Genomic DNA, 27,945 nt, shown 5'->3' on the forward strand with positions numbered 1-27,945 from the left:
ATGAGCAAATCACCTCCTTTCTAATTATACATCCTTCATACCACTTATCCTGTACAAGTAAAGCATTACAACCTGCTCACACTTAAGATGCACCTCTTTAATGCTCTTTAGGTGACCTTTAATTTCACTTCATCAGAGACTATAATATTCCATGACTCACAGATATGCAGCATCACAGGAAGCATATTAACATTAAAAATATAGGAGTTACTGTGTTGGAGCTGTGAACTGATCCAATCATTCTAGAAGGAACTGGAAATTATGTTAGTAATTAGACCTGAGTTACAAGTACTGATTTAGACAATTTGTATGACCTTGAGTAAAGTCATTCTAACATTTCTGAACAAAAGTTTCCTCATCTGTAAAATGAGGGAGTTGGCCTAGATGATCTGTGAAATTCCTCCCTAGTTCTAGATCTATGAGCTTATGATACTTATGAAAATGTCCATAGCTTTTGACCTAGAGATCCTACTATTAAGCATATACTTTGAAAAGGCAAATATTAAAAAGAAAGGTTCCATATACCCTAAAATATCTATACCAGTTCTTTTTGTAGTAGCAAATAACTGGGGAAAAAAAGTAGATATATACCCATCAACTAGAGAATGGCTAAAGAAGTTGTGGTACATTAAAAAAAAAATAAGTTGTGGTACATGAATGTAATAGATTATTAGTATGCTATAAGAAACAATGTATCAATACAAAGAGGCACCAGAAGATTTATATAAAGTGATGGAGTCAGAACCAATAAAAGAATACACACAATTACCACAACAATACAAATGGAAAGAAGTAGGATAATGTTGCAAAATTATATCCAAGCTTGGCCTCAAAGGTATGTCTGTCTGCCTCTTCTACATACAGAGAGAGTTCTATGGGTATGGGCTAATTCATATAACATTATATATATTATATAACAGATAGATAAGATTTTATATGAATTATCCCATACCCACAGATATATTGTGTATATCATATAACATGAGTATTCCCAACTCGAGGCTCAGTGCTCTATCCACTATGCCACCTAGCTGCCCTCCAACTACGTATCATAGTCCAAACAAGTATTCTTCATCAACTAGGTTTTCCCTGAACAGAGAGTAAGGCCAAACTCTTTTTTTGCATGACTTCTCTCATTTGGGAGGCTCTGAAATCTTTTTAGGGTTTGAAGCAAACATACAAAGTCATATGCAAAAAGAAACATCTTACAAACTACAGCAGGGGTGGGGAACCTGCATCCTTGAAGTCACATGTGGTCCTTTAGATTCTTAAATGCAGCCCTCTGACTGAATCCAAACCTCATAGAACAAATCCCCTTAGGAAAAGGATCTGTTCTGTAAAACTTGGACTCAGTCAAAAGGCCAAACCCAAGAACTTAGTGAGCCACAAGTGGCCTCAAGGCCACAGGTTCCCCACCCCTGGACTACAATATCCACAGAAAATCTCTATTCCATTTGTGTTTTGAATAGTCTCCACAATGGTAGCCAACACTTCTGGCAAACAAAGGTGACTACTGATATTAATGATTAGAGAATTATCAAAGTTATCTTTGCTGTCACATATTTCAAAGAATTTCATTTTGACAGATGCATGAGACTCACTGTTGGAAGACAGCTAGGTGGTGTTTTGTTTTATTAAATCAAATCCTTTTGTTATAGTTACAACTAACAAATACAATGTGATGTTATTTCTCTACACCTTTCAGTAGCTGTTTGATTGCAAAGATGTGGTCCATATGGACTATCACTTGTGAAAACCTGGTTGTTTCCTTTTCATGTTTTCATCAAGGATGCCCAATGCTTGTGTAGCTGATTCTCACAAGAAATCTGCAGAGATAGAAAGCAGGAATATAGTTTATTAATTACACATGTGATGCAGAACTTTTTTTGTATCAAATTTGTTTTATTCTTTACAGTTTCTCAATCATCTTGATTCAGTCATTAATGCTGCTTCCATCTGAAGGAGCATTCTTCTGTAAGTCTTGCCTTTCCTTCAGTAGGCTGACAGAGCACAACGGAGCATCTCACACAGAGAAACACTGTCTGTGCACGGCTAAAGACAGTGGTGATTTTATAGCACCCCGGGCACTTTATGTCCATGAAATACAAGTTCGGACTCTGCACTAGGCGCTTCTTCTTGTGTTTCTGTTTCTCCTCCTCGAGAGAGAGAGGGGTGCAGGAGGTCTTTTGCAAGAGGCATGTTGGCACGGGGAAATCTTCACCACCAAAAAAACAGAACTTTTTTTAAACAATGCTTGGTATCCTTCCATATTTCAGATACCCTGAGAACTGATCCCTAAACACCCTCATAACTGTATCATATAGCCTTCAACAAGGATCTCCTTTACATATATTTAGTTTAATACAGCTGTTCTTCCATCTTTTTCCTTAATGTCATTTCCCAAAGACTGTGAATTCAAATGAAATGGTTCTATCACTAACACAGAAAAGTTGATTTAAAAAATCTTCATAGATCTTTTCCACTTTTGTCTAGTCATAGCTTTTCTTCCAGTTTCATCCTGAAAAGCTCTTGAAGTAATCTGGAACCACTATGTCAATTGCCAACTTTTTTTTTTAAACAAACTTTTTTCCTTCTTCCATAGCTTTTTATTGTTTAATGAAGAGATTCAAGTCAATTTTTCTTCCATTCCCCTAAGTAGTGTTTTACAAATCTGTTTCTGTTCTAAATTAGTGCCATCTTTGGCTTTTAAAACAGTCTACTTGGCAAAGGAAGCAAGTGCTTGATGACCAAGTTTTCTAAGGTCTTTTGATCTCTTCACTGTAGCATAGGATTTTCATTAGTTGAGCTTCCTTTTGAAAAATAGTGATACTATGTTTCAATTTCTGTTACTTTATCCATATCCCATTATTCAGCACAAGCAGTTTATTTAAACAGGTAAACTTAGATTTGCCTCAATAGCACCATATCTTCTTGCTTTTAGTTTTTCTCCAAGTTTGGTATTGATTTTTCTCTTAATTTAACAAGTGATCAATTCAGAAATGACTCCCATATTAGCAGCTAATTTGCTTCTGCTAGTAAAATATAATCAATTTAACCTTTTGTGATATTATTATTTTATATTTGTCACGTCCTTGCCTCCCAATATTTCAGTTAGAGAAAGTACTCATGAGTCTTTGGTCTCCCATTTTTTATTCATGAGCTCTATTTTTCAACATTATCTTCAACATTAACATTTCATATGCCTATGAAAGCATACTATGACTCCCCCATCCTCAAACTTTTTTAGAAATATTAAGAAAATAATATATCAGTACCCCAGTTTAAAATTCTTTTAGAGTCAGTTCAAAGGAAACATTATTAGTCTTTCACTGTAAATGCCAAGGAGGTTTCCTGTTATAAAATCTTTTGTAACATCTCTACCCAAAGCCTAACTAGTTTCCAAAAGGAGAGTACAGATCAGCTTAGAAAGGAATACTCCCTGAAACTGATTAGAGTATTGATCAAATTAAGAATAAAAGCATCTTTAATTAACTCTATTAACAGAAGTATTGAGTTCATCTTTGACCAGAAAGAAAGGAAGTCCTTCAAGGGAATAAATGGTTTTAGGAAAATTAATAAAGAGGGATTGAATGGCTTTAGGAAAATTAATTAAGGATTAAATGTTTTAGGAAAACTATTCTCTAAAGTGTTCCTGAAGTTAAGATGTAATTGCTCTGTTTAATGAATCAAAACCGCTAACCTAAACTTTGTACCCTTGTTTAATTTGACTGCAGACATTTGTCTTTATTCTAGAACCCTTCAGTTCAAGTCAGAGAGATTTTCAAAAGCAAGCTGGATCTCTCTTAAATTTCTTTCTCTTTTAGCATAGATACTTGGAATATCATAATTAATAAATTTGTCTCCAACAGATTTGTATCAAACTAGCAGAGTACTGTTTTTTTCTCCATATGTCCATACCCGCCTTTGCAATAAAGTTGTTAAATATACTGACTGAAAGTCTTAGAGATTGTACATGGAATTTATCTATATCCTCATTCTCTGTAGTGCAACTAGCAATTAACATTAATAGTGGTCTTTTTGTAAATACACATCATAAGTAACAAAATAAGAGATAGCTAAATGCCCTATGAAACAATGTTTCTTCCTCCCTCTGGACAAATAAACTAAAGCCTGCCAATGCCTTTATTACTTCTCTCCAGTGTAGTAGCATCCAGGTAGGTATTCACTCCTTCTGCAGCGTTTTCATGCTGCAGGACCATCTCTGGCATCCCATCATCCTCTGTGGAGAAGACCTCTTGTCTCTCTTCCCTGGGCCTTCTCCTAGGCTAGCAAAGAGCCCCAGCTACCTGAAAACATTCCCATACCTCTGACTGTTCCTGCCTGTTGTAAGACAGACTTCCTGGAGCCTCACAGGATAAAGTATCACCATTTTGCTACCAAAATAAACTTCAAGGGAGGCTTTAATAAGTCTAATCTCATGCTGTTGTCAAAGAGCCTCTCTCCCATAACTGAAACTATACATGGACTCACTCTTCAATAGTTAACACATTCCTAATTTCTTATACTTGACCTATTCCTGTGATACTGAAGATTTGGCTACTGATGTAGCCAATGATTCCATTTCACTTCCCCAATCTGACATTCCAACACATCCTTCATGACCTCTTAGTTGCAGACACTGCTGATCACTTTCTCTCCTGGATGTTCTTTTCCTCCCTAGATTTTCATGTCACTGCTCCCTCTTGGTTCTGCTCCTATCTTTGCTGGGTCTTTATCGATGTTATGCCCACTAACCAATCATGTTCTTCAAAAGATCTTTTCTAGACTGTCTCTGTTTCTTCTATACTCTCTCAAATGATAATCTAATTAGCTCCCATGGTTTCAATTATCTCTATGCAGTAATTCCCAGACCTATATATCCAGCCCTAGTTTGTCTCTTGAGCTCCAGTAACATATCTTAAACTGAATGAAACATTCATAGGCCTCTCAAACTCAGCATGTTCAAAACAGAAATTATCATCCACCTCCAATCCTCTACTCTGAGCTTCTCAACTTTGATAATAATGTTGGGAGCACCACCATTCACCTAGTAAACTCAGGCTCACCACTTTGGTGCCTTCAAAGGCATTAAAAGCAGCTAGGTGGTGCAGTGGATAGCGCACCAAGCCTGGAGTCAGGAAGACTCCTGTTCAAATTAGTGCAAATGTGGCCTCAGACACTTAACCTCTGCCTCAGTTTCCTCAACTACAAAATAGGAACAATAGTAGCACCTACATTCCAGAGTTGTTGTGAGGATCAAATGAAGTAACATTTATAGATTACTTAGTACAGTGGCTAGTACACAGTAGGCACTTAACAAATACTTTTCCTTTTACTTTCTTTCCCCTCATCCTCAACTTCTGACTCACCCCATATATCCAAACCACTGTCAAACCTTGTCCTTTCTATGTTTACAACATCTCTTACAGTCATGTACTTCACTCACACAACCATAATCTTAATAAATTCTTGCCTGATTATTGCAACAGCCTTCTGAACAGTCTCCCTGCCTCATCTTTTCCATGCTTTATTCACCCTCCAAGGTGACTTTTCTTTCTCAAGGTGAGTTTTCTAAAGCATACATCTGACCATGTCATGCCTCACCCTCACCAAATGAGCTCCACAAGCTGCTTATTACCTCAAAGATCAAGTAGAACTTTGTTCGGCATTTAAAGCTTTTATAACTTGGCCTCTTCATATGCTTTCAGTTTTCTTTTACACTTTACTCTCCTCTATGCATTCCATATTACAGAACAATGGCCTACTTACAGTTCCTCAAACATAACACTATCTCCTGTCTCTCTCTGCCTTTGTACTAGACGCTTCCACACCTGGAATGCTCTACCATCTCATTACCTCTTAGCTTTCATGGTTTCCTTCAAGATTCATTTCAAATCCTACCTATTCCAGGAGGCCTTTCAAGGCCAACCTGTAACCTCATTCCCCCACCCTAGCTGCCTTCCATCTACCCTGTATATATCTCATATCTTCCAGGTTGTTTAAATGCTGTCTCTCCCCATTAGAATGCAAGGTCCTAAAGTGTAAGGACTGTATTTTTGCCTTTCATTGTATCCTCGGAATTTAGCATAGAGCTTCGCGTATACCAAGCACCTAATAAATGCTTATTGACTTACTTAATACAGGGTACACATAAAAAACATTGTTTCCTCTTACATGATTAAAACAATACATTGCTAACTTTGGGAAGGATAATGAAAATGTTCTCAACCCATAAAAGTTTTTCCACATATCAGCATGGTTTTGTTAACTTAAAACCCTAATAATTTTGTTGCTGTTGAATTGTTTTCGATTGTGTCCAACTTCATTACCCCATTTGGGGTTTTCTTAGCAAAGATACTGGAGGGGTTTGCCATTTCCTTCTCCAGCTCATTTTACAGACGAGGAAATTGAGGCAAACAGGGTGACGTGACTTGCCCAGAGTCACATAGCTAGTTAAGTTGTCTGAGGCCAGATTTAAACTCGGATCTTCCTGACTCCAAGCCTGGTGCTCTAGTCTGTTACTTATTTGTAGTTTTCCCATTAGAGAGAATTCTATAAAATCTTTAAATGTCTGCTAAGCTAGATATCACAAAAAGTAGCTGGTACATCCCAGGACAGAGTACCAGCAAAAAAGCATCATAATTCACAGAAGACAACGCCTAAGAAAAAGGATAATAATAATCATTTCCTCATATCTCTTTAAACCAATGCACAGAGTATGTATAATAAATTATGTATAATACACGAGGAAGCATGGTACAGTAGAAAGTACTAGCACTAGACCTGGTGCTTACTAACTCAGTTACCCTAGACAAATCATTTAGCCTTCCAGGGCCTTAGTTTTCTCACCTGTAAAATGAGGGAGTTGGATTGGATGACCTCTAAGATTCTTTCCAATTCTAGGTCTATTGTCCTATGACATAAATTTAACTTCATGGATATTACAGATACTCAGGAGGACAAGACTCCTAGAAATATCACAAAAATATCAAAATATTTTTTAAGTACTCTATTACTCTAAGTGTAAGGCACTGTAGTGGGTCAGGAACCCAAAAACAAAAAGGCAACAAACAATCCATGTCCTTAAACTATTTTCATTCTGCTGAAACAGATTAGCTAAAAGAGGTAGATAAAAGATAAAAGAAGCAGTGAGTCCCCCATAAAACCCCCTCCATTGAAACAGAAGCTGGATGTCTACTTTTCAGATACTGTTGGAAGGATTCTTGTTCAAGTATTAATAATTGGACCCAATAAGGGTTATGAGTGTGAGTGGAGAGAAAAGTATGCTTATGAGAGATGTTATAAAGGTAGAACAAGATTTGACAGTCTTTAGATATGTGGGATAAGTGAAAGTGAGAAATAGAGATGTGAGGAGAGGGGAAGGAACAAGCATGTATTAATCACACATGTATTAGGCACTGTGTTAAGTAGTTTACAAATATTATCCCATTTGATCCTTACAACAACCCTATGAAATAAGTGCTGTTACTCCCATTTTACAGTTGAGGAAATTGAGGCAGACACAGGTTAAGTGATTTGCCCAGGATTACAAGCTAGTAAGAGTTGGAGGCCACATATGAACTCAGGTCTTCCTAACTCCAGGTTCCACACTCTATCCACTGCATCACCTAGTTGCCTAGCAATACCAGATCTCAAACTATACTACAAAACAGTAATAATCAAAATAATTTGCTGCTGATTTAAAAAAAAAAAGGTTAGTTTTTTTTAACTGAGCAGTCCACTGGTAGAATAAATTAGGTACCTAACTTACAAAAACAAACATCATGGTAATATCAGTGTAGATAAATTCAAAGACCACAACTACAGGAATAAGGACTCATTAATCAACAAAAACTGCTGGGAAAAATGGACAGCAGCTTGGCAAAAATTAGGTATGGCATATAGACCAGCATTTCACAGCACATATCAAAATAAGCTTCAAACATTTACATGACATATATTAAAAGTCACATCATAAACAAATTAGCGAAGCAAGGAAGAAGAAAATGCCTTTCACACCTATGGATAGTGGAAGAGTTTACAACCAAATAAGGGATAAACAGGATCACAGAAGATAAAAAGTACAATTTTGATTACATATAATTAAAAAGCTTTTGTATAAACAAAATCTATACAATTAAGATTATATAGGAAACTGCCAATTAGAAACAAAAAATCTTTGCAACACTTTCCTTCTCCAACACACACACACACACACACACACACAAAATTCAAATTTATAAGAGCCATAACCTAATAGAAAAATGGTCAAAGCGTAGATAAGAAATGGCAGTTTTCAAAGAAAAAAATCCAAGTTATCAACAGCCAGATTTTTTAAATGCCCTTAATCACTAATAATAGGAGAAATGCAAGTTAAAGCAGCAACTCTGTAGTTCTATCTCATATCCATGAGATTGGCCAAAATGACAAAAAGAAAAATGACTTTTGTTGGACAAGATATGAAAAAATAAGCACACTGATGAACTGTTGGTAGAGCTGTGCAATGGTCTAGCCATTCTGGTAAGCTATTTGGAACTACTGCCCTAAAGTCACTAAACTGTCATGGTCATTGACCTAGTGATATCACTATAATGCCTCTATTCCAAAGATTTGCAAAACTAAAACTAAAACAAAAGAACCCATATATACAAAAACTCTTTGTTACAGAACTGGAAACAAAAGTGAATGCCCATCAAATTGGGAATGGCTGAACAAATTATCATATATATGTATGTAATGGAAAAGACATGAAAAAAGTGATAGTTTCAGTAGTCAGCAGAACCAGGAGAACAATTTATACAATAACAACTCGACACTGCAAAGTAAAACACCTTTGAAGGACTTAAGAACTTTGACCAATGCAATAAGCAATCAAGACTGCCGAGGGCTTACCAGTGATGAAGAACACCCTCCTGACAAAGGAGCAAGGGACTCCAGATGCAGAATTAAGACATAAAATTTCAGACAATATGAAAAAAAATTTTTTTTTTTGCTTAACATCGTATATGTTAACAAGATTTTGTTTTTCCTTTAGTTTTCCAATTCGGCAAAGTGGGAGTGAGAAGTGGGCTACAGGTTAGGGTACTCCAAAAAAATAAAAAAAAGGACCAAAAGGTCACTGAAGCATTTTTTTAATGCACAGAAGAGAACAGACAAGTACAAGAACTTTGAAAATGAATGGGAATTTATTATATACTTAAAAAGAAATGTAAGTTGTACATAAGAGAGTCCATTTCCTATATAAGCCTCTTTTTTGATATACTATGTATATTGAAATGTTCATTTTATTTGGCATTTCTAAGTTTGCAAATTTTTTAAAAAACAATGACTTTGTCTTAAATATTCATATAATTGGACCTACTTTTTAAGCAATTACTGTACTTGACCACCTACTGGTTAAATTATCATTTAGCAGCCAGTGTTGATAGAGTACATTATTACGAAAAGTACTTCAACTCTTTTTAAAGACACCTACTTAATTAGGAACTCCCCCTCCCCCAATTCACTTCAAAAACATTTAACCTCAACCAAAAGAACTGAAGAGACAACTGACAGAAAGAAAGAGACTTACATTAACATTTTAATTCAGATTCCCATTAATACTAACTACACACAAATACATTTCATTCATTAGAAACTCCAGGACTTTCATTTTTTAATTGTATTTCATAAAACCTATTCTAAACACATATCCAATACAAACTGACATACACAACTCATTTTTAAAGTTTCTTCACTAATACCCACAAGTATATATTCTAAAACTCCAAAATGCTTCTGCTTTACAGAATACAACTCATCCATAACTGCCTATTCCAAATGATTCTTATCTACATCCTCCCACAAACCCACCAATGAACATTTGTTGAACAGAATAGAAATATACACATCTTGGACTTGAAAAATGTCTAGTTAGGTCTGCATACAAATGAGAGCTCAGTCTCATCAAACACCAAACAAGCATTTTGTTTATAGTAGCCTTTCTTGGCTGTCAGTTAACAGTAGTTACCTGAGATAGGGAAAGGGGATAGTATCTGTAGACCTGAATGCCAGCACTGATTTAAAAGGCAAAGAATCTCATTCAATTCTCAAAGGAAGCAAGGAGGATGGAGGTAGAGACAGAATTCTTTACCAAGAAGATCTTAAATTCTGAAACTTGCTCATTGTTGTAGAACTGGAATGTGACAAAAAAAATTACTATGTGCTGATTCAGTACAAACATAAGTAATCTATGTTAGAGAAACAAAATAACCCATAAGTGCTACACTCCAGCGCCTTATGTTTTTATGTCCGATTTTAATTCTTTTTAAGCTAACTGATCTCTGTGGCATTAACCTTACAATTGTTCATGCACAATTTTTTTTAAAGCAAAATGATAAACAGCACACATAAAGCAAATGATTGTTTGGGTTATAGTTTTGTTTTGTTCCTGTGATTTAAAATCAGTATGAACAGCTTCCCCTTTTGAAACATGTGCTAAGAGGAGAGGGTGTGGGGGGTGTGCCTGTAAAATACATAATTATTTTCCTTTGGAATCTTATGTATTTAAAAATATTATTCTGAGATGCGGTCCACCTAACTGCCAAAGGGTTGTACATACAAGGACATAAAAAAGGTTAAGAATCTCTGGCATAGGGGAAAGAATATTGGCTCTGAAGTCAAGATTTGGGTTCAAATCAAGATGTTGATGTAAGCTGGGACAGATTATTTAACCTCTCTGGATCTCAGTTTCTTCATTTGTAAAATGATGTGATTAAATTAGATGGGTCATCTAGTTCTTTTCAGTTTCTAGGTCTAAAATCCTATTCTACCTATGCAGATTGCCTTAGTCAGTCACTCAATAATATTTTATTAAGAGCCTATTAAGTGCTAGGCACAATGGCAAGCATTAGGGATTCAAATCCATACCATCAAGGAGCTTACAATCTAATGTGAGAAGAGAAAATACACACACACACACACACACACACACACACACACACACACACACACACACACACACACACAAGCTAAAAGGGGGAAAGGGGAGAAGGTACCTGGCAAGAGAGAGATGGTGGAGTGAGGTCAAAAGGAGTTAGTGAGAAATGATGAGATGGCTAGCCTGGGATCAGACAACTGTTCAGAAGGAGATTACTGGGGTCCTTTGCTAACCTCTTTAACTGGAGGTTTTTGGGAGGAGTCCTTTGCTCTACCTTCCAGCCCTCCAATCAAAGGGATAAAGGGTACTAAGGGTACTAAAGAGGTATAAGTATTAAGGATGATGCAATCAGGGAGGATGATGCATTGTAGATGATGAGATTTCTTGGAGCCATGACAGAGTCCAGTCCAGAGGAACGCAGTGAATCAAAGAATCAAAATCTAGACTAGTCTAGAAGAGACAGTAATCAAGAATATGAACAGTAAAAGAATCTAAATGATGAAAAAGAATGAGGGAAAACATCCTTTTTAGAAAAAGGTGCAGAAAATTATTTTTAACACTATCAAAACAAACTCAATATGAAGAAAGGAATTAGGATTTAATTTGACTATTTAACTAAAAAGAGGGAAAGAATTAGACAAGCAGATAAAAGTAAAAAAATAAAAAAGTATTGTTGCTTATTGTCTTTGGGTGTTGCCTGGGGCACTAACATATTAAGTGACTTAACCATGGAAACATACTATACACATCTTGTTTTATTGCACTTCCCTTTTTCACATTTCTGAGATATTACACTTTTCTCATGAAAATTTGTGGCAACCCTGCCTCTAGCAAGTCTATAGGTGTCATTTTTCCAAAAGTATGTGCTCACATTGTGTCTTTGTGTCACCTTTTGGTAATTCTCATAATAGTTCAAACTTTTTCATTATTATTGTATCTCTTATGGTGTTCCATGATCAGTGAGTGATCTTTGATGTTGCTACTGTACCTGTTTTAGCCCAACACAAACCATGCTCATATAAGATGGCGAATTTAATCGATAAATGTTGTTTATGTTCTGACTGCTCCACCAACAGGCCAATCCCCCATTTTTCTCCCTCTTCTTGCTCTTTATTTTCTGAGACACAAAAATATTGAAAAATATTACATAAACTTGGTTGATAAAGCAGTAGCGAAACTCAAGAGGATTGACCACAATTTTGAAAGTAGTTCTACTATGAGTAAAATGTTAACAAAGTCTTATTTTAAGAAACTGTCACAGGAGGAAGCTAGATTGGCACAGTGGCTAGAGCACTGGCCCTGGAGTCAGAAGGAACTGAGTTCAAATTTGACCTCAGACACATAACACTTAATAACTGTGTGACTCTGGGCAAGTCACTTAACCCCAACTGCCTCATCAAAAAAAAAGAAAGAAAGAAACTATCATGGAGGGAGGAGGGAATTAAAGCAAGAACTCACCTGAACTCTCCCAAATTCTCCCTTCAAACAGAAATTTTTTTTTCTTTTTGGTAAGGCAATTAGAGTTAAGTGACTTGCCCAGGGTCACACAGCTAGTAAGTGTCAAGTGTCTGAGGCCAGAGCTCTATCCACTGCGCCACCTCTCTGCCCCCAAACAATTTTAAAATAACGCCTCAAAACAAATTATGGAGCAGCACAAAAGAGCATAAAAAGACAGGGTGAAACAATTTTCCAGTACAAGACAACTTAGAAGAGTAGCAGGAAGGGTCTGTGCCACAGAAGTGAGAGTAGAGCGCACTACAGTGCAGGTCGCATAAGCACAGGCACCCTGGCAAGCCCAGAAGCAGGCCTTGGTGGTGACCGAACTTTGAGGGCTTCCAGAGCTCTCAGCCCACAAACAGTCAAGGGATCAGGCAACTGATCAGAAGGAGATTACTGGGGTCCCTTTGCTAACACTGGGTGCAGCACTCTGTTGCACTACCAATACTCAGATCTGGGTTGCAATCCTGGGTTACAGTCTCAGAGCAAGTAAAAGTAGTAGCACGCTATAGCTTGAAGCCAAAAGGGAGCAGGGACCTTAGTCAAAGTTCTACAGCAAAAAACAGTGCTTGTGGTTGCAGGTCGGAAGAGTAGCAAACACACCTCTCCTTAGATAATACCACCTGGAAAGAACTAAAAACTTACAGACCCCCCCAGAACTAGCTCTGAAAATAACTGCACAAAAACCACTGAAAATTGAGACAATGCCCCCTCCACTCTGGGAGCAAAGCCCAACTTTAACTTAAAGTTAAAAGTCAAGAAATAGTCTGGAAAAAATATTAAAAACAAAAAGTAACTTGGCCATAGAAAGTTACTATGGTGAAGATCAAAATACAAACTTAGAAGAAGACAACAAAGTCAAAACTGCTATATCCAAAGCCTCAAAGAATAATGAGAATCGGTTTAAGGCTCCAAAAGAATTTCTTTAAGAGAACAAAAGGGAGTTTAAAAATCAAATAAAAGAGGAAAAATTGGGAAAAGTAATGCGACTGATGCAATAAAATAATGAAAAAAGAGTCAACAGCTTGGTAAAGGAGGCACAAAAAAATACTGCGGAAAATAACACCTTAAAAACAGAATAGGCCAGATGGTAAAAGAGGCACAAAAATCCACTAAAAAGAAGAACTCCTTAAAAAACAAAATTGGGGTCTTTGGCATTCAAGAGTACCAGTGAGCTCTTCTGTCATCATTTTAAATCTGGCTCCACACAACCTGGAAGCTGCTATTCCCTCTCAGCATCACCTGACCCCTACCCACAACCCCACCATGGAAGATGTGATCAAGCACAGCAACATGGAAGAGTTCACCAAGGGCTCTAAAATCAATGTCAGCAAGAAACAGCAGGATGATGGTAAAATTGGAAGGCTCAGCTAGGATATGACCAAGAAAGATCTCACTGAAATACCTGTCTCTTTTTGGAGAAGTTGTAGACTGCATAATTAAAACAGATTTCAGGGGAAGATGGAGAGGATTCGGATTTGTGCTTTTTAAAGATGCTGCCAGTGTCAATAAGGTCTTGGAATTTAAAGAACACAAGCTGGATGGAAAGTTGATAGATCCCAAAAGTGCTAATGCTTTAAAAGGAAAGGAGACCCCAAAAAAGTATTTGTTGGCAGATGAGCTGAGATACATCTGAAGAGCAAATCAAAGAATATTTTGGATCATTTGGACAGACTGAGAATACTGAACTTCCTAGGGCCAAAAAAAATGAAAGAATTTTGTTTTATCACAGATACAGATAAAGAACCAGTGAAGAAATTATTAGAAAACAGATACCATCAGATGGTTCTGGGAAGTGTGAAATCAAAGTTGCTTGGCCCAAAGAGGTATGCAGGTAGCAACAGCAACAACAGAAAGGAGCAAGGGGCACTGCAGCTGGCAGAGGAGGATGGGAGAGGTGGGGCTATGGGCCATGGCAGAGGTCAGGGCCAAAACTGGAACTAAGGATTTAATAACTATTATGATCAAGGATATGGAAGCTACAATAGTGCCTATAGTGGTGATCAAAACTATAGTGGCTATTGGCAGGCATGATTATACTGGGTATTACTATGGGAACTATGGATATGGACAGGGACATGCAGACTACAGCAGTCAACAAAGCATGAACAGCAAAGCATCCTGAGGGGATGGTAATCACCAAAACAGTTACCAGCTATGTTAAAGGAGAACATGAAGAAAACAGGAGCAGATGCTACAGCAGCCTATCTTGTGTGATGACAGTACTGAATGGAGAGTGGTGTTCTACTGATCTGAGCTGACTATTTTGTAAAAGACTTTTAGTGTACATGACACAACTGTGCCCAATTGTATATAGCAGTCAATTTAGTTTTCTTGTTTTTGCTTTGTCCTTTGCCATCTGTGTTACGACAAATGTGGATTTGTATTTATACAAATTTTATTTGTGTAATTTCATGTTAAATGATTCTCAAAAATTACTACTGTTTTTCTGTGTCAGGTACTAAATAGCTCTGTAAACATATAATTTTAAATAAGCAACATTTGAGGCACATTTCTTCTAGGAGTCATGGACAGTGTGGAGAAGCAGTGGTCTCTTAGAAACAAGCAAATTTTGCCTGAGCTTCCCTTGACAAAGGTCTATCCATGCTAAGCATTCATGTTCATGTTTGAAATAACCACAGATGCTACCAGGCAACTTAAAGAGTTTGTCCCCCACAAGCATTCTTAGGATCTTTGCAGTGAGAAATTCAGCATGTTGTGAATTGCTGAAATTGTTTCTATCAGGCCATAGATCCCTTGACTTTTATTTTCAAGAGGAGCACCTTTTTATTAAACACCATAAAATAAGGCATAGTTAGTCACTGCTTTTATGAGTTGACAAAGTGCTTTGAACCTGTCTGTAAAAAAAAAAATCCATTAAGATTACTTGACCCTTGCATTGAATGTGAATATAATTCAAAATGCATATTTCTATATCCATCGAAACTGAATCAAAGATTAGCATGGGCAAGATTTTCATTATAAAGTTGTAAGTAAATGAATTGTACTCTGAAATAGTACATTATGTCACTGCCACTGCCAAACCCATAAATATCTATTTCCAATTGGAACACATACTTTGGAAAGCCTTAGCAGAGTTACAGGGCTTTTGTCTTGGAAGTTTATAGGAAAAGTCACGATAGCAAATCTCATAAACTCATGTTTTGTTTTGTATTCTAAATAAAGGTTATTCTTCCATTAAAAAAAATTTAAAAATGAAAAGCAAAATTGGCTAAGCAGAAAAAAATACACACAAATTCACTGAAGAGAACTCTTAACAAAGCAGAATTAGCCAAATGGAAAAAGAGGTACAAAAATTCACTGAATTCACTTAAAAGAAGAATTGGCCCATGGAAAAGAAGTACAAAAACTCAATGCACAGCATAATTCCTAAAAAATTAGAATTGGGCAAGAGGAAGCTAATGACTCCATCACACAACAAGAAATAAACTAAATCAAAAGAATGAAAAAAAAGATAAAAATGTGAAATATCTTTGTGGATAAATAACTGACCTGGAAAACAAATCAATGAGAGATAATTTCAGAATTACTGGACTATCTGAAAGTCATGATAAAAAAAAAAGTCTAGACATCATCTTTCAAGAAATTATCAAGGAACTTCCCTATTTTCTAGAATAGGAGGGTAAAATAGAAACTGAAAGAATCCATCAATCATCGCCTGAAAGAAATCTCCAAATGCAAACTGCCAGGAATATTATAGCCAAATTCCAGAGCTCCTAGGTCAAGGAGAAAATACTGCAAGCAGCCAGAAAGAAACAATTCAAATATCATGGAGGCACAGTCAGTATAACATAAAATTTAGCAGCTTTTGCATTAAAACATTAGAGGGCACGAAGTATGATATTCTGGAGAGCAAAGGAGCTAGGACGACAACCAAGAATTGCCTACCCAGCAAAACTAAGTATAATTCCTCAGGGGAAAAAAAAATGGACATTTAACGAAATAAAGAACTTTCAAACATTCCTGATAAAAAGACCAGAGCTGAATAGAAAATCTGACTTGCAAATACAAGACTCAAAAGAAGCATAAAAGATAAACAGGAAACAGAAATCATAAAGGATTAGATGAGGTTAAACTGTTTACATTCCTACATGGGAAGATAACTAATTCCTAAAAACTTTCTCATTATTACTGTAGTTAAAAGAAATAAACAGACAGAAGGCATGAGTATAGGTATGACAGGATAACATCTAAAAAAATAAAATTAAGGGGTGAGAAGGAGGAATGCACTGGGAGGAGGAGGAAGACAGAGGTAGAATGGGGCAAATTATCTCACATAAAAGAGGTGTGAAAGAGCTTTTACAGTGGAGGGGAAGATGAGGGAGATAGGGCAGAATGCTTGAACTTTACTCTCACTGGAATGGGGACAGCAATCTATCTTACGCTACAGGAAAGTTGGTGGGGAAGAGGATGAGAAGAAAGAGGGGGCGCTGATAAAAAGGAGTACAGATTAGGGGAAGTGGTAGAAGCAAAACACTTGAGGATGGAAACGGTGAAAGGAAAGAGAAGGATAAATAGGGGGAAAATAGGATGGAGGGAAATACACAGTAATCCTAACTGAAAAAAAAATTTATAACAAGTTTCTCTGATAAAGGGCCTCTTTTCTCAAACATATAGAGAACTGAGTTAAATTTAGAAAAATACAATACATTCCCCAGTTGATAAATGGTCAAAAGATATGAACAGGCAGTTTTCAGATAAAGTAATCAAAGCTATCTATAATCATATGAAAAAATGCTCTACATCACTATTGATTAGAGAAATGCAAATTAAAATGACTCTAAGGTACCACCTCACACCTATCAGATTGGCTAATACAACAACAACAACAAAATGACACGTTGTAGGGGATGTGGAAAAATTGAAACACTAATGCACTGCTGGTGGAGTTATGAACTGATTCAATCATTCTGGAAACAATTTGGAATTATGCCCAAAGGGCTATAAAACTGTGCTTACTTTTTGATGCAGCAATATCACTACTAGGTCTATATTCCAAAGAGATAAAAAACAAAAAGGAGAAGGATTAATATGTACAAAAATATTTATAGCACCTCTTTTTGTGGTATCAAAGGATATCAAATGGGGAATGGCTAAGAAACTGTGGTATATGATTGTGATGGAAAGTGAAATGAGTGGAACCAAGAGAATACTGTAACAGTAACAGCAATATTGTTCAATGATCAATTGTGAATAACCTAGCTATTCTCAGCAATACAATGATCTAAGACAATTAGTGGATAGAGTCTGGCCTGGAGTCAAGAAGACTCATCTTCCTAAATTCAAGTCTGGCCTCTGACATTTACTAGCTCTATGACCCAGGGCAAGTGACTTAGTGCTGTTTGCCTCAGTTTTCTCATCTGTAAAATGAGCTGGAGAAGGAAATCACAAACCACTCCAGTGTCTTTGCCAGGAAAACTCCAAATGGGGTCACAAAGAGTCGACATGACTAAAACAACTGAACAGCAACAACAAATTAAGATTTGCAATGCATTTTCTGCAACTGAACAATTATGAGGAAAAATGCTGCTTACCTCCAGAGAAAGAACTGATGGAGTCTAAATGCAGATCAAAGCATACTTCTTAAACTTTATTTTTTTGTTTGTTTGTTTGATCTGTGTTTTCTTTCACAACATGACTAATATGGAAATGTTTTGCATGACTGCACATGTATAACCTTTATCAAATTGCTTATCTTCTCAAGGAGGGGGAGGAGAGGGAAAAAGGGAAAGAATTTGGAACTCAATTTTAAAAAAACAAATGTTAAAAATTATTTTTACATGTAATTGGGAGTAAATTTTTATTCAGCAACCACCACCCTGATCAGTCAGCAGCCATCAACATCAAGGCAACACCTTCTACCAGCAAAAAGATTACAATTCACTGAAGGTTCAGATGATGTTCAAGTTAGCATCTTTAAGCAATAAAGCATTTTTAAAAATTAAGCCATGTACCTTTTTTAAAGATATAATGCTTTTGCATACTTAATAGATTACAATATGGTGTAAACATAACTTTTATATGTACTGGGAAACCAAAAAATTGGTGTGACCCACTTTATTGCAATCTTCACTTTACTGCAGTTACCTAGAACCAAACCTGCAACATCTCTGGGGCATGCCTGTAATACGTGTTAGAGACACCACCTGAATTCATGTTTTCTTGACTCCAAAGTCAACCTTCTTCCTACTACAGCATAATGCATTTCCTATTTACATATGTTAAATATAGGCATGTAGTATGTTAAAATGGCTGAAAAAATTATGACACAAATGATATTATTAGGAACATTAAAAATTTAATCTCAGTAATTTCCAAACAATCCTTAACAATTACATTCTTGGTATACGGCAATTTATTAAGTGCTATAGAAAGTAAATTAAACATGATGCCTATCCATAGAGGCTTACATGTTCTTACAAATGAAACTATCACGGTCACAGAAATAATAAAAGCAAGTAAAATCATATATTTGACAAAGGTAAGGAGAGGAAAATGCCTCGCTATTCTGAATCAAGGCCCAGTTACTGAATGCAAGGAATTAGGCTTTGATAGAAACAGGAAACATGAGATAATGTGATAACATAAGGAGATTTTAAGATAAATTCTCAGAATCCTTGATTTCTGGTTAATAATCTACTTAGATTTTCATTTACAGCGCTGAGCCAATTACATCACTAATATGTACAACAGGCAGAAAGCACACAGGAAAACTTTATGCCAGTCTGCTGATAATTCCCTTGGCTTAGGACCCTCATTCTGTCATAAATAGCCCCTCTATCTAAACATCTCCACGATTTTCATCCAACTGGCAGAGGAAGGAGACAGAACTAAACTGAACAAGGAAAGCAAAGGGTAAAGAAAAAGCAAAGGGTACCAAACTGCCCAGTGTATGACCATGGGCTTGTATGACCCCTATGGGACTGATGACCCTAAGATTCTTTCCACATTTAATTTAATACAACAACTTAAATACAGCAAGCATCTGAAGCATGGGAGATATAAGGCAAGTTTAGAGAAGGAGTTAAGAAAAAACAGGATTCTCACCTGAAAGGTCTGTCTCATAGGGAGATAATAACAAAGATGAGGATGTCAAAAATAATAATAATAATAACAATAACAATAAGAGAAGTTATTGTCATTACATAGTACTCTAAAGTTTGCAAATAGTTTTTGTTATTTCCTATTACCCTCAAAATAACCTTGTGAAATAGGTACTTCAGGTATTATTATCTCCATTTTATGAATGAGCAAAGTGAGACTTAGAGAGGTTAAGTAACTTGCCAAGAGCTATATAGCTAATAAGCATCAGAGCTAGGAGTTAATTCTAGTAGTAACAGCTAGCAAGTTTTCCTAACTCCATCACTATAATAACATATGAAAATATGAGTTATAAAACAAAATGCTAAGTAAGGTCTGAGGGGAAGGGTGATGGGGAAAGGGCTGGAGAGAAGGACTTATTAGAAGAAGTAAATTTAAAGTAGAGTGTAGCACTAGATTAAGAATCTAAGGATATTTTGAAGGACCAAGTTTAGCAACTGACACAGTATGGCAATGAAAATAGAGATAGAAGGGGGAAAGATTTTCTTTCCAAGTGCAATTATGATATCTTCTCATGATTATTTATATTTAAAGTACATTTGCACAAATAAGAGAAAGAAAATATTTTTTCTCAAATATATTTGCAATCACTTGCTTAGGAAACCTCTTTTTCACGTTTTTTTTGTCTCATTTACCATAAACAGGTTTTCTGCAAATGAAGCAAACGTCTGTGGTCCTGTTCCAGCATTTTGTAGTGTCACAAGTGTGGTACATTTTGACTAGAGGAGCATCTGTGTTTTCAACCATGACTGCTCTAACTTCCAATCTAAATGTGGACAATCTCCAGTAAACTCTTCACCTGCCTCTGGATGTATTCTTAACAGCTAGTGTTTGAATTATAAACTTTTTAAATAAATTATGCAGCTATTGATGATGGACATATCTAGAATATTATAGAATGCATGCAAAAGTCATATCCTACTTGCTTGCTTTACTGAGTAACATCTTGCCATGTGGTCAAGAAAATCTACTCCTACCCTTACTCTACTTGTAAAAAAGGATAGTATGTGGCTTTTGTTTTGGTTTGTTCTCTGCTGAAATCTAAATATCTGAATGGAGGGTGGTGCTCACAATAGTTACTGAATTAAGATTTTACTCTGGTATAAAGTCAATGTTACTGTAGGCTTCTTTGTAGGTTTCAAAACCACAGTCATGCAGTAGCCTACATGTTTTCATCAGTTCTGGAAGTTCTCAATGGTTCTGACAAATAATCCCAACTAATCTATACTCAGATTTACAAGTCTCAAATAAAGATCAAGGGATATAAAATAATTGCCATAGGACATTTTTTGAACAGGGGTTTCATGAGAATCAACACAATATCTGCAGTGCTGGTATCATTACTTCTAGTACTGTCTTTTCCCAAGTTAAGGGAATCCACTGAACAGGTATTTGTTTTTAGTGTCTAACATCAACCAAAATTTCAGACCAAATTTGTCTGACTTGCTTGATGTATACTGAATAAATATAAAGCATACTCTGCAAGGCAACAATTGTTCACTGACTGTTATGTATACATCAAGAATTGATTTATATTGTCATCACTTATGTATATTGACATGCATATTGTCAAAAGGATAATTTCTCATAATTTTCAATAGAAAGGATTTCACAGTGAGGATACTAGATAAAACCTGTCTAGAGACAGATTTTGCTTCCTTTCAGTTTTCAGGTAAAAGGAAAGGAACCTCATTATATCTAGGAATCAATTACATGACATGGTTTTACTGAACACAGAACACTCCAGAAGCTATTACACACATTTTTTTTTGGGGGGGGGAATAGGCAATGGGGTCAAGTGATTTGCCCAGGGTCCCACAGCTGGTAAGTATCAAGCGTCTGAGGGCCACATTTAAACTCAGGTGCTCTCTTATCCACTGCGCCACCTTGCTGCCCTGCATGCTTTTTATGGGTATGTTTCTCCCACTAATAATGCCATGAGCAACTCTAACTGACCAGCTGGCATTCGGCATTTGTACATTTCTGAGTGTTTCTAAGCAGCAAGCTAAATAAAATTCAAAAAGAAAAAAAATGGAACTTTTCTCAACAATATAGGTGTCAAATATGTAGTAGATTCAGATCCAAGTGTATAACAATATTTGGCTGTTGCCCGCATCCTCTTGCTGCCTGAAAAGCACTGCCAAGAACCATCTTTACCTTTCAGACATTGTGGTTCATCTCTTTTATCATGAGCTTCAGTCTGAAGAGAACCACAGGGCTCATTCCCATTTAAATTGTCAGCTGCAGAAGAATTTCACTAATGGTCTGGTCATCAATGGAATCAGGTAAGAACTGTCTGCCTTATGAATGGCAACTGTAGCATTTACATCATCAAATCCAGTATCTGAAAGTTCACCCTCAAGTGAGTCAGATGGGATGTTTCTTACTAGTTTTAAAATATGTTCATGAGCGTTCACACATTTTATCACTAAAGATATATTATAACAAACCATAAATTCTAAAAATCCAAAAAAACAGGAAAATAAAATTAGCAAAATAGTGGAAACTACATGCAAAGATAAATTTTATTTACTCTATAAGGTTTTATAAAATACTTGACAATTTCTACTGATGTTCCAAGAAAAGACTAACATGGGCAAATAAATGACCTAAAAGAAATATAATGTAGAAGCATTTCCTCCTACTTAGAGGCATCTCAGTGGCACATGGAACATCAGGCCTTAGAGTTAGGAAGGTCTGAGTTCATATTCAGTCTAGCTGTGTGATGCTGAACAAATCACTTAATTTGTTTGCCTCAACTGTAAAATGAGGGTAATTATAGCACCAAACTACAAGGGTTGTTGTGATGATCAAGTGAGATAATATCTGTACAGCATTAAGCACTTGGCCTGGCACATGGCAGGCACTATATAAATGCTTGTCATTATTACTTACAACTTTAAAAATATAAAGTGCTTAAGCATATATATCATTTAATGCATCTGGTTCTTATAGTTAGAACCATATTTTATCTCATTATTTAGAAAGTTTTTAGAATGCTAAAGAACATCAATAACAAAGATACAGAAAAATGTCCAGAAGTATGAAGTAGAAATACTTAAGCCTTTTCAAGTATCTAAAAAATTTTTTGCATCAGTTGACATGCCATGTCCTTTTAGTGTTAAAGGACTGAAACTGAATTGTAAGAATTCAACAGGTGAAAAGGAGGAAGAATAAGAACTAAGAGAATAATTTATACAGTAAAATCAATGTTAAGGAAAAACAACTTTTAAGATTTATGATTAAAACAACAGAAAATGTGCCCTCTGGAGGAGGACTGATGATTGATGCCTGCTGCTATCCAGCTCCTGAAAAAAGTGAGATGAAACCAAGGTACAGAATGAAACATACATTTTTGGACATGATAAAAAAAGACATTTATTTTCTACAATGGAGGGAGAGGGAATGAAGGGAGAAAGATAATAATAATGTTGCAAAAAAAAAAAGATCATTGAAACATTTTTTAAAATGCACAAAAGAAATGTTCACAAGGAACAGAGAAGAGCAACTTTGAAAGTATCATGTTGAGTTTATCATCTATAAGCTGTAAAGTCAAAGCTTCCCATAAAATACTTTTTTCTGTTCTCCTTTGTATGCATAAATGTTCTTTTTATGTGTTAATTCAATTCAGAATAAAAAAATTAATTTTGAAAGTGTTTTTTAAAAGGTGGAGAAAAAACAACTAACATTAGAGACGCCGAAAGTATGGAGATGAGAGAGGACAATATATATTTGCCGGGCAGAAATAGAGCACAAAGGACAGTAAATATGAGAAAAAAACAAACTCTCACCTTGAACCCTGGGAATAGCAGCAACTCCCAGAGCACAAACCCTAGTCCTCCATCTTCAGCACCATCAACACAAACCACGTACCAGCTATCAATGACGGAACAGGTAACTAGCTGAAGCAACAATATTTTGAGGAGATTATAAGTCTGTAAGGTATGGTACACTATAGTCTCCAAAGAATCGAAAATGAGCTGGCTATAACTTATTGCAAACAGGAAATTATGACAGAAAAGCAAAAGATATCATCAAAGAAATATGTGAGGGGAAGAAAAACAGAAAATAGGCTAGTCATATGGCAAGATTGAGGGATGAATGAATAAATTTATTAAGTGCCTACTACATACCAGGCCATCTGTTAGGTATTAGGGATATAAAAACAATCCCTGTGAGACAATCTCTGCCCTTAAGGAACTTATATTTCAGTAGGAAATATTAAAAAAAATAGAACAACAGCAGTCAAGGAAAGAAGTTTTGCTGTGAGGATTCACAAGAACTGTGAGTGAAGGGCATGATGCATATTCCGCTGTGTCCCAATGAAAGACTCACGATGTCAAGAGAAATAGAACGAGGTCTCTAGCTCACTGGATAAGCCTCTGCGATGAACAAGACAAATTACATAGGATATGCCAAGTGAATCAAACTACTACCACTTCCTCTCAGACACCAATAAATATAGCCCATAACCTCCAGCCCAGAAGGCCAAGAAAGAGCAAAAATAACACCAATGGTTCCAGACTGGCCCCTGTAGCCATCATTGAGGGTAGCAATCCCTGTGGAGAAAGGACCCACAATGCTCATCAGCACCAAAATCTACTAATAATCAACTATGACCAACAAGCAGGTGAATCCTAGGAATGGCAGAGCTGCTCTCAGACCACCGGTCGGTCATACTCCCATCCAATGCCCCTCCTCTAACCTCCACAGCCATCATCCAAAGAATCAATACCTATAGAGGTACCAACAACTAATTTCTCAAAAGGAAAATTCTTTGGTACAATCCAATGGTTCAAAATCAGAAATGGATATAGTTATGTCAGTGGAAATAATAAAGAAGATGTACTACTATCTGCTTAGCTGTTGTACCCTAAGGACCAAAGGGCCTTTATATTAGACTTGCAACCGAAATCTACTATAAGTGTGGTCATCCCCCCCATCAGAAATGTGAGTTCCATGAAAGCAGGGACCACCTTAAGTTGTATCCCCAGCACTTAGCAAGTGCTTTGCACATAGTAAGGATTTAATAAATTCTTTTCAACATATTTATAGGATGAGCAGGCACAGATGGGTTGTGATTTAAATTGTTCAAAGAAATACCCAAACCAATAAGGATTATATCCACTTGAGCATTTTAATTAAAAATTTGACCAATATGCAATGAATATTCAATTGAAGGGACACTTAATAAATAAACTGAGACTGTAAAGGGAAAGAAACAGAATGGCATAATGGATAGAGGACCAGTCTTGGTCCCATAAAGACCAGAGTTCAGTTCTTATTTCTGATGCATATGGTGTAATCATGCACAAGTAGTCACTTAGCCTCTCAGCTCTCTGTAAGAATCTTAGTTACCAACTAGCTATGGAGTGGCTTTAGTGGAAGGAGTTTCTCCACATCCCACAAACTCACAGGTCTGACTCATTTTGTCAATAAATGTGCAAGGCTCAAAACTAGGTGCTAGGTGCATAGAGACAGAACCTGTTCTCCAGGAGTTCACAATCTCTGAAGGTAGGAAGGGCATCATGTATATGAATTATGATAATTATACAAGATAGAATGTAAGCTTCTTGAAGGCAAGGAGAAGAGGAAATATTTGTCTTCTTCCTCATTTCTGTCTCCCAACTTCCCTAGCTTCCAGCAAGTTTCAGCTAAAATCCTACTTTCTCCGAGGAGCTTTTCCTGATCTCCTTAATCCTAGTGCATCCCTTCTGTTGATTATCTCCTATTTACCTTGCATATGCTGTGCTTGTAACTAGTTCTTTGTATGCTGTCTCCCCTTGTTAGACTTCAGGCTCCCTGAGAGCAGGGGCTGTCTTTTACCTTTCTTTTAAACTCCAGTGCCCCACACATTCAATGTTTTTGTCTTTGTAAAACCAGTGCCTGGTACTGTACCTTGCACATTGCAGGTGCTTAATATGTCTTCTCTGAATCAAGCAAAGGCAGAAACAGGGGAGTACAAATATCTATTAAAAAATTCAGACAGTCAAAAACTCTAAAAACAATGAAGTCAGAATCTTACGAAAACTATGAAATCAAAAAGGGAGGAACATAAGGACTACCTTGCAAAATAAATCTAAGGTAATTTGAATTAAGAGGGTATTAGATGCTAGAAACTAGAGTCATGTTTTAAATCAATAATATTTCAGGAATAAGATGATGACACTAAAATTATGTCTACCCATGTTCCTCAAAATATTTTCCTTGAAAAATGAAATGGGGAGGGGGAGAGAGGAATAATCTTTTGTGCTACAAATGGTAAGTACAGACCATACTCCTGGAACTCACATGGTTAGCCCCACCTGGGAGTAGATGTCAGGTCTTCATGACCCACTAGCCCAGCAGATAATCCTTCAGAAAGAGACAAAACCCTAAGCAAATATCTTTAGGAGAAATACAGACAGAGTACCTTCCCAAAGGGCAATAACTAAGAAGGCTATATCCTGTAATGAATACCTCTACTGACTATGTTATTTCTACCTCTGGCAATAAAGTTCTTGACAGTGATGTGTATTCTTAGAACACTATCTTTTTGTTAATAAAAGTATTTTTGTATTATATTTTACAAAATAAAATTAGGATGCAATTTTCAAAAGAGTTAACAGTCATTCTTTTATAAATTTAAAACACTTAAGTGCCTATATTCCAGGAAAATTCATATAAAACATTTCACATAAGTAGGAATTTTCAAGTCTTAGATTTGTGAATTAGAAATTTAGAGCATATGTGGTAAAAAGTAATAATATCTGGCAATTAAAAAGTGCTTTAAGGTTTTCAAAATTCTATACATTCTTAAGTACACTAGTCCTAGTCTGTCTCTTGCTACAAACCAATCTTTAGATACCTACTAACTTATATCATATTTAATCAATTGGTACCTATGAAAACAAGAATGTTATAAATAATCTATAATGATAAGAATATTTGTCCAACCATAGCACTTCAATTGCTTGCAGAGGCAAATTTTTAACAAGCCTGCACTAGCAGACAGACTTTGCATTCTCAGCAACATGGAGAGCAGGATGACCCAGCTAATGTTTATTTATATAAAAGTTCTCACTACAGTGAAATAGTTTTCCTCATTACACTCCATGCTTCTAGGGCAATATTCTCCAAACTGAGAACAAGAAAATATATTTATCCCACAAAGGGCTCTCCTTCTAGGTCTCTTCACATAATACTAGAATTTTAGTGCTCAAAGGATCCTTACAGACCAACTATCTAGTTCAACTACTGTTTTACATATTAAGAAACTGAAACACAGAGATATAAAATGACTTATCCAAAATTACACTTCTAATTGGAGACAAGAAGAAAAGCCTGGGGAAAAGGGAAGGAAGGAAGGGGAAAGGGATGAAAATGACCAGACAGCTGTCTTCATATATTTAAAGGGCTGTCATGCAAAAGAGGGACAGATTAAACCTGTTCTGTTTGTTTCTCCAGTGAAGAACTAGAAACAATAGGTAGGTGTTACGAATACTCAAATAGACGCTTCAGTTAGAAAAAAACCCCAATAATTAAAGCCACCCAAAGGTCATATGGGTTAAATGGGCTACCTCAGGAAGTATAGGTTCCCTTTTCTCATCTGAAGTCTTCAAGCAAAGAATGATCATCTCTTTTCCTGTCTGCTTTAGACTAAAGGGTATTCTTTCTCAGGTAGGAAGTGGACTAGCTGGCCACAGAAGCACCTTTAAACCCTGAAAAGCTGCGACTGCGGCCAGATCCCTTCTTTCATATTGTTCTCCTAATCTCATATTTCTGGTATAGAATTCTGAGAATTGGAGCAGCAAAAAGGCCCAGCATTAAGAAATTAGAAACAAAAAGAGTAAAAAAGGAAAACTGTAAAACAGATTGTCAAGTAGGCAAACAAAACTTTGTGCAAATGATAATTTAAAATATTTTTTAAAAGACACAATTTCTTTTAATAGCTAAATGTGGCCCATCAGTGGTAGCAGTACTGGTTCTAGACATATCAATCAATAAGCAATTAAATAGCAAATCAAACTGATGTGTGATAGTAAAGCACATTTATTTATTCATTTATTCATTTATATAAATTTATATAAATTTATTCATTTATTGTCTCAGGTACCATAAGCAATATTACCCTTAACATGCAGTGGTAATGAATAAGGCTGAGTCCTAAAACAAAATTTAAAAAAATCTACAATTATAATAGCCAGTTAAAAAGAACACAACATAGCAACATAGCTTCACCCAATGTGGAATGTCTGAGTCACTAACATCTTGTCCAACTCCCAGCTTTCAAGATAAATTCAAGTTGTTGACTCGAGTTTACCAAATCCACTGGGTTACCTAAGAGATTACTTATCTCTATGAACGTACCTAGAAAATAAAATTAGCCCAGCTGTATCTGTTAACAACACGAGATCATCCTAGGTACA

General features: G+C 36.2%; 1 protein-coding gene and 2 pseudogenes across 6 annotated transcripts in view; 1 reads left to right on the forward strand and 2 right to left on the reverse strand.

Moving 5' to 3' along the window:
• ARID4B (AT-rich interaction domain 4B) overlaps positions 1 to 27,945 on the reverse strand; it is a 202,517-nt gene that overhangs the window by 159,592 nt on the left and 14,980 nt on the right. The window lies entirely within an intron of this gene.
• On the reverse strand, positions 1,941 to 2,533 carry LOC110217826 (small ribosomal subunit protein eS27-like pseudogene; annotated as a pseudogene).
• Positions 13,682 to 14,635, forward strand: LOC110217858 (heterogeneous nuclear ribonucleoprotein D-like pseudogene; annotated as a pseudogene).

This window comes from Phascolarctos cinereus, unplaced genomic scaffold (assembly GCF_003287225.1).
Source record: "Phascolarctos cinereus isolate Bilbo 61053 unplaced genomic scaffold, phaCin_HiC Scaffold_5;HRSCAF=322, whole genome shotgun sequence".
Classification (NCBI taxonomy): Eukaryota; Metazoa; Chordata; class Mammalia; order Diprotodontia; family Phascolarctidae; genus Phascolarctos; species Phascolarctos cinereus.